We start from the raw sequence: 8,253 nt of genomic DNA on the forward strand, positions 1-8,253 counted from the left end.
ACAGAACGGATTTTTTCATGTGGCCGTAGAAGAAGCCAGCAAGCCGTACACAGCATTTGTTACCCGAGAAGGCTTATTCGAGTTTAACAAAGCGCCCTTTGGTTTTAAGAATTCCCCAGCAGCGTTTATACGGTTCGTTCAATTTATTTTTCAAGAACTAATTAATTCCAATATAATGCAGCTATATATGGATGACATAATTGTATATGCCGCTACCCCAGAAGAATGCATGGAAAAGACGGAAATGGTACTTAAGAGAGCTGCAGAATTTGGTCTAAAAATAAAATGGAAGAAGTGCAACTTTATGCAGAGGCGAATTCATTTCCTGGGACATATTATCGAAGGTGGACAAATATGCCCTGGAAAAGAGAAAACATCAGCAGTGAATTCCTTTGGAACACCTCAGAATGTAAAAGCCGTTCAAGGATTTCTGGGTCTCACAGGATTCTTCAGAAAATTCATACCTGGATACGCCCAAATTGCGAGACCACTGACGGACCTATTAAAAAAAGATGCCATTTTCAACATTGGACCAGTAGAGCAGCAGTCGGTGAATAAGCTGAAAGAGATTCTGGTAAACGAACCAGTATTGAGGATCTACTCACGAGAAGCAGAAACCGAACTTCATACAGATGCCTCTAAGGACGGGTTAGGAGCCGTTTTATTGCAGAAGTTCGAAGGCAGTTTTCACCCAGTCTGCTTTTGGAGCAGAAAAACTACAAAAGCCGAATCAAATCGTCATAGTTACTACCTTGAAGTAAAAGCCGCATACTTAGCTCTGAAAAAGTTCAGACACTATTTATTGGGAGTCCCTTTCAAGCTCGTCACGGACTGTGTCGCATTTAAACAGACAACAAAAAAAGCAGACGTCCCAAGAGAAGTTAGCCCATGGATTCTCTATATGCAGGATTTTAATTTTCAACCCGAACATCGTGCAGGAGAAAGAATGAGACACGTTGATTTTTTAAGCCGCCATCCCCAAGCATGCATGATGATAACATCCGAGTTGACAGCACGTATTAAAAAGTCGCAGCAGAACGATGATTCAATTAGAGCAATCCTGGAAATTCTAAAAGATCGTCTATTCCAACCCTACAAGCTAAAAGGTGGCCTGTTGTATAGTATGGTCAATGGCAATGAACTACTGGTTGTCCCTGCACTAATGGAGAGGGAGGTGATTCAAAGCGCACATGAAGTGGGCCATTCGTCGTTGCAAAAGACGATGCATAGCATACAGCAGCAATTTTTTATTCCTCATTTGGAATACAAGGTAAAAAAGCTAATTTCTAACTGTATAAAATGTATCATCCACAGCAAAAAGTTGGGAAAGCAGGAGGGATATCTAAATTGCATAGATAAAGGAGACGCACCGTTGCACACACTACACATCGATCATTTGGGGCCAATGGATTCATCGGCCAAACAGTATAAATACATTCTGGCAACAGTCGATGCGTTTTCAAAGTTTGTCTGGTTATTCCCAACCAAATCAACCGGACAGGAAGAAGTGGTCAAGAGGCTGACCGACTGGTCAAACATTTTTGGTTTCCCTAAGCGAATTGTTAGCGACAAAGGAACGGCCTTTACGAGTGGTGCGTTCGAACAATTTATGAGCAGCCATAACGTGGAACACGTCTGCACAACTACTGGAGTGGCCAGAGGCAACGGCCAGATAGAACGAGTAAATCGTTTAATTTTGGCAATAATATCAAAGCTGTCTTCAGACGAACCGTCGAAGTGGTACAAATATGTGCCTGAGGTACAAAAGGCGATCAACTGTCACGTGCATTCATCACTGAAGCTGTCACCATTTGAGGTCATGTTTGGCACCAAGATGTACACCCGAGTTGAGGATCGGTTACTGGAACTGCTCCAAGAAGAAGTGGTCTGTCAATTCAACGAGGACCGCTATGAGATGAGACAGCTGGTAAAACGCAACATCGAGCAGGCGCAGAAGGACTACAAGCGCAATTACGACAAAAAGCGCCGAGCTGAATACAAATACAAAGCAGGTGATCTGGTTGCAATTAAAAGGACCCAATTTGTAGCTGGCCGCAAGATGGCAAGCGGGTATTTAGGTCCATACGAAGTCACAGGAGTCAAAGACAATGGCAGATATGACGTTAAAAAAGCAGCAAACGTCGAAGGACCCAATGTCACATCCACCAGCTGTGACAACATGAAGTTGTGGAAGTACATAGCCGAAAATGCAGACCTATTGTCATCCGGGTCGGATGATGATGATCAGGAGGGCCGAATGTAACATGGAGTAAGGCTGAAGGCTGGCAACAACCCGGTTGGCAGCGCTGTTGAGCAGCAACATGATTGTCGGAAATGGAAGTTATCGACAATCAGTCATCGAAGGAACGATCGCAAGGCAGCAGTGGAGTGGGGTGGAAGTCAGCGTAGCAGGCAGTCGAGTTCTCAGCAGCAGTCGTTCGGTCACAAACTAAGAATACTTTATATAATTACCGCATTTAGAATTAAACTAATAATTAAATTAATAATAATAAACAATCTTACATGTATATATAAGGATATGATTAGAAGACTTATTTTTTGTTGCTATCTGGCTTATGTTAATTGAGTTAATTACATTTTGAGAGCACCTTTTTTCTCTTTGATTAAAAAAGCGGGGCGCGTACTTATGGAATTCAATTTAAAAATTATAGGTCCGCAGGACTTTCGCTAGAATCAGAAAACTTTCCATGGAAATGCGTCCACATTTTTGCTTTCGATTAGAGCACTTAGTTTGTTCATGTAAATGCGAGCTGAAAGCGGCAAAAATTTCACATAATCCACAAACAGGCAGCCGGAAAAACAAACAATGAACTAGGAGAAAATCCAGGGGCAGAAGCGACAGGCAGGACTCCAAGGATAACTGCCGCCTGTCCGTGCATATTTTATGAGTTCCACAAGTGGTCAGCGGGGAATGGGAATGCAGAGCGGAGAGAGTGGAAAGCAGCCCTAAGCTTTTAATTGGCCACGGAAAATCGAGGCCAAGTTTTCCACTGGGGGTGGCAGATGTGAAAACTCTGGAACGAATTCCCGAAACAAAATACGCATTTCATCAGCCAGCGACAATGTGAAGTCGTTTCCCCCAGTGAAGTGCTCAATAAACTAGTAAATGAGATATTCCCACAGTCGTTTTTCAAACCATCAATCCATCCATTCATCCAGTCATTCAACTTCACTTCCCACCTTTTCAATTTCAGCGCCCACGCAATTGATTGACTTCTGTATTTTTTGGGTGCCTTTTGTCTATTAAATTCCTCGCAAACAAAATTAAACCAGAAGATCATTATTTTGTTATGGCTGCACATTTGATAAATATAAACAATGTTCCGATGGCAATTTATGGTAAAATTAAAAAATAATGTTGACCGGAACCCGGGTAGATATTTCAATAAAATACGAATATTTATATTCTCTCAGAAAAGATATAAAGTCATATTTAATGTCTTATTTATTAAGACCTGCGGATATTGTAGCTGATACGAATGTGGGAAAATACCTAACGTTATAACAAATATAAAGAATAGTAGTACATTTGCTAACCAAGTTAAATCACTTTTTAACATAAATTTATTAAATATAGTAATACAGTTAATTAAATTTTCTTATCGAAATTTTATATGAATTTATGGCTTAGAATTTATTAGAATTTAGATAAGCTCCGAATTTATTTGAGTTGTCAAAAAAGTTATTTATAGCTATTTCTCATAATCACGACAAGATAGTTGAAATACACATATTAAAAAGTCTAATTTATACAAGCATCGGTGGTTCAGTGGTAGAATGCTCGCCTGCCACGCGGGCGGCCCGGGTTCGATTCCCGGCCGATGCAAACAACATTTTTTTTATCCTTATTTAGCTTTAGGTATTTACAAAATTTCTACGAAAGCCGAAACACCCATGAATATAAGAGAATTTGGTCAGCCCATTACCATAAATAAAAATGAATATTATAAAAAGTCGTTTATATTTATACAAAAATCAATCAATTTTTATGTGATTTGCTACATGAAAGCTAGATTACTCATACGCCCCGAGTGCTGGTGGAGAAGAAAAATAGCAGAAAGTTCACAAATTACCAGCTGAGGAAGGAGAGCAAGAAAAGTGGGAGGTCTTGGCCATGATTAAGTCTTTTTTTTTCAACCTATTAATCATTCGCCATGTTGGCCATTTAAGAGTTTCTCACTTGTCATATTAAATTATGCTTTAAGCAGCGCGACGGGGATTAAATGTATTCATTATTCAGTAAGTGCACTCACTTAAGAGTGAAAGAGGAAAGAAAAGTAGCCAAAAAGAATAATGCAGAATTTCCATCGAGTGGGAAAAGTTTTCATCGATTGCCTGCGAACTTGTAAATTATCGGAAACTTTGTAACCGCAAAAAATTGAATAATTATGCAGAAGCTCTTCAAGATGCAATGCAAAAGTTGGCGCTTTCATGCACACACACTCTCGTTGCTAACTTACTGTCTGTAAATATTTAAGTGAGAATCTTGTGGCAGCCACATGAACATCGGCATTATCAGAGTGAAAAGTGCGAGGAAGGAGCACTCCTTGAGCGTTGGCATAAATATTTAGGATCCAACATCCTGGCACACGTGCATGTGATGATGAGAAACCAACTGGGGAGACGGAAAATTCGCATACGAGCTGCCAAATTACACTTTACGCGGATATTACGCATACGACGTGGTGGCATCGCTTTAAGTTGCACAAATTTGCTGGATAAATACGTGCGAAGGACACAATTCTCGAGAGCATACTAATTTTTTGATATTTAGCGTATTTATTCTTATTGAATTAATCCTTCAACTGTTGCTGCTGCGTTCTTACTGCCAATTTTATTTGGCTCTCATGGCATATTAAGTGCCAGCAATTTACCAAAACGAAGCAAGCAACCCGGGCAGCCACATTCAAAATGGGGGCTTCACGGGTGGCAGAGGGCGTGGCACACACGAGAGGGGCGTTGGGTGGGCGTGATAATGAGCTGCAGTTTGTTTTGAGTCATGCGCTGGGCGGGGCAAAAAAGAAAATTTGCTTCGTCTACCCAAAGTTAACGAAGCAACATTTCATCTGACTTTCTGTCGAAATGAAATCCGTGTAATCCAGTCTTAAATCAACTCAATAAGCGAAGAAGTGCCGGATCCCAGGCACTCGGTATCAATTGTATCCGCTAGCCTTTTGTTGGCCATTCTTAATGTGGTTAACCACAGTAAGCTAACCTGTTTTCATATGGTATTAAAGGATTTTCTTTAAGTGCTTTGTGTGCTTTAATATTGCTCATAAAGTGTACTGCCTTTTGCAGACTACACAAAAATTAATAAGTAATAATAATCAAAGGCATAATATTTTTTAAAATATTAAAATCTATTTTCTAGAACCTAAAGAAATTATCAAATATTTAGAATCAAATATTATTATTAGGAAATATGAAAATTTTTGTACATGTAAAACATTAATTTCCTGCCATCTCTAATTAAAGTCAGACCGGAAAACTTTATAGACCATTAAAATTCTACTGCAATTACAAATGTAAAATCAATCCGCAAGCTGAATGTGAAAATAAGCCAGAAAAAGGGATGAGGCATGAAAATGACCGCAGCAATTGGCACAAACCAAATGGCTCCACAGTGCCAAAAACCACAAAAAAAAGAAATCGTGATAAAGAGGGAAAACTGTGAAATGCTGGGAAACTGAGCAGGGAAATTCCAGCAAAAGTAGAGGAAACAGTGAAAGGAAAAGCAGAGGAACCATCAAGGGAAATGGATCAATGTCGAATGTATGGCAACTTGATGGTAATTTGAGAGAGAGCTTATGCTCCCCATGTAATTGTGATTTGGATTCGAAGAAACTGAAATAAACGGAAGCGGATAAAGGTTTAGACATGATTAAATTACGAAGCTTTGCCCAAAATCACAGGTAGGAAACCTAATTCAGTGCGTCGCACAACTGAGTAATAGTAAACATCTTCTAAATATTGTCTAATATGAATCATTACTTACTTACATTAAGTCGAAAATGACACTCAATAACATTAATCTCCTTGTAATTTATCCCTTGGGAGTCCTTTTACAAACCCCAAACCAATCTTTGCTGCATTGTTATGCATACATGTGACTTTTCCCTGTCGATGCAGCGTAGTAATTCATTTCACTTTCCCAGTTTTTACCCAGCACAATTTTTTATTTACTGATTTTCCTGTCGATTAAGCCCCCCGGAATCAACACTGCCCAACAACTGGAACCCAAAACTGAACAAAGGGACATGTGTGTATATATGTACAACATACCCAAATCCAGTGGCAAATTGCAACATATTTGCATGTGCCACTTGCAACATTTACGATCGACTAAAGCACTCACTCAATCATCGCTGGGGGACAAGAACAAAAACAAACAGCCACCGAAAATACGACAAAATTTTCCGCAGCAAAGTGGGAAATCCCGCAAAAGGGAAAGCGGGGAAAGTGGGGAAAGTGGGTGGTGAGTGTAAGGGTGAAAGCCATCGATTGCGTGCATCGTTAAATGTCAGCCCGCAGCCAATTGCAGATGTCAACACATGTATGGGACAAAATAAAAAAAAAACAGGAAATGGATCCCCAACACAGGCACACACTTTGCGCCTTAAAATTGGCAGACATTTTCGCGGAAAATGTTGTGATTCATGCCCGCTTTTCCGGCTGTTCATTGCGTGTCGAATGCGTTCAATTACGAAATGCCAAAACTGTCCGGCGAATTCGTTTCAATTTCAAAGTACATTCCCAATCATTTTGCTCATTGTGCTTGCCTGTCAATCGCATTAATTAATTTATAATTATGTGCCGCCCACACAGGCACATCCACCACACAAAGGACAACTAATTAAGGCAAAGCAATTAACTTAAGCAGCGACTAAGTCGGCTCACGAACCACTTGAAACTCCAATTGGGGGCGTGGCACGTCCACAATCTGTCTAATCCCATCGAGGGTCCAAGGTAATTTGGTCGAATATCACGATTTGCCTATTACTCATCCCATCCATGTATTCAATCTGCCGACTTTTCCTAGTTGTTTGCACTTTGAATTAATTAAGCTGAATTTGATTTTAGTGATTGTGTCGTTTTTTCTCCTTTTGATTGCAAGCTGTTTAATGCAATGTAAACAGAAATAAATAAAGCTTTGGGCCGACTGCCGCACAATCTTCTGTTTCCCTCCCACACTATGTTATATAATACGCTTTCCCGATGCTGATAAGACGGCGAACTGAATACAAAAGAATTGGGGCAGATGAAGGAACAGCTCCTTTTAATGCCAACCGAATTAGAAGACACTCTTCCTATTAAATTAAAGTTTGTAATTGTAAATATATTTTAATAGAGTATAAAATAGAACATAATAAACTACGAATATATCCAAATTTTTACCAGAATATAATAAAATTTCGAATTCAAAGGACTAATGCTTGAAAAAATGTTTAACAATTCAAATACTCTTGGTTAGGGTAACAAAAACAAAGCAAAAGACTACTGAAAGAATATTGTCCGGGGATTGTATTGTGCCTGCATAAAAAGTTTTTCATCGCAATCAAAGAAGCATTCCCGAAATAAAAACTTCCCGATTTTCCTTCTAAGAAATAAAAAAAACAAAATAATATGTCAATATATTTAAGGCCTCGATGGGAAAATCACTCTTCAGAACCACCCCAACTAAAAAAAAAAACCCTAAATTTTTTAGCTCCCCTGCAAATATTTGCTCTTTTTTTTGGGGGGGTTAACGTATGGGGCATGATAAATTTTGAAAATTTATTTGAGCCGGTTGCAGCCACAGCATTTGAAGTGGTAACCATTACCAATGCCACGATGAATCCCCATTCTCCGTTTTTTGGTGTATAAACATTTGCATGGCAAATTTCTGGAGTTTCTTTTATTTCGTTTTTACATATTATTCGGTAAATGTTTTATTCATGCTGCCCCACAAAATCCCATTAACAAATTTACACATTTTCAATATTGAAAATGTGCTTTACTTTATGTATATTAAAAACAAACCGATAAAAACCCGAAAACCAAAAAAAAAAATATGTGAAGCAGAAAAATACTTTCAATTAAGCTATGTAAACAAAGTTTTTTGCCCGAACAAAAAAAAAAACTAAACGTGTGCACATGCTTGAGGCACTTATTTAAAATCTATTTTTAATTTTTTTGTGGCTGCTGTTCCATGCGCACATTTATTTGGTTTTTAATTATTTTAATTGAACGAAA

At 38.9% G+C, this 8,253-nt stretch overlaps 1 non-coding gene across 1 annotated transcript; it reads left to right on the forward strand.

Annotated features, from left to right (window-relative positions):
* Positions 1–3,776: 3,776 nt before the first annotated feature.
* Trnag-gcc lies at positions 3,777–3,847 on the forward strand. The gene has a single exon. It is a non-coding gene; the product is annotated as a tRNA-Gly (tRNA).
* The last annotated feature ends 4,406 nt before the right edge of the window (positions 3,848–8,253 follow it).

The sequence above is a fragment of the Drosophila sechellia genome, chromosome 2R, assembly GCF_004382195.2.
Source record: "Drosophila sechellia strain sech25 chromosome 2R, ASM438219v1, whole genome shotgun sequence".
Lineage (NCBI taxonomy): Eukaryota > Metazoa > Arthropoda > Insecta > Diptera > Drosophilidae > Drosophila > Drosophila sechellia.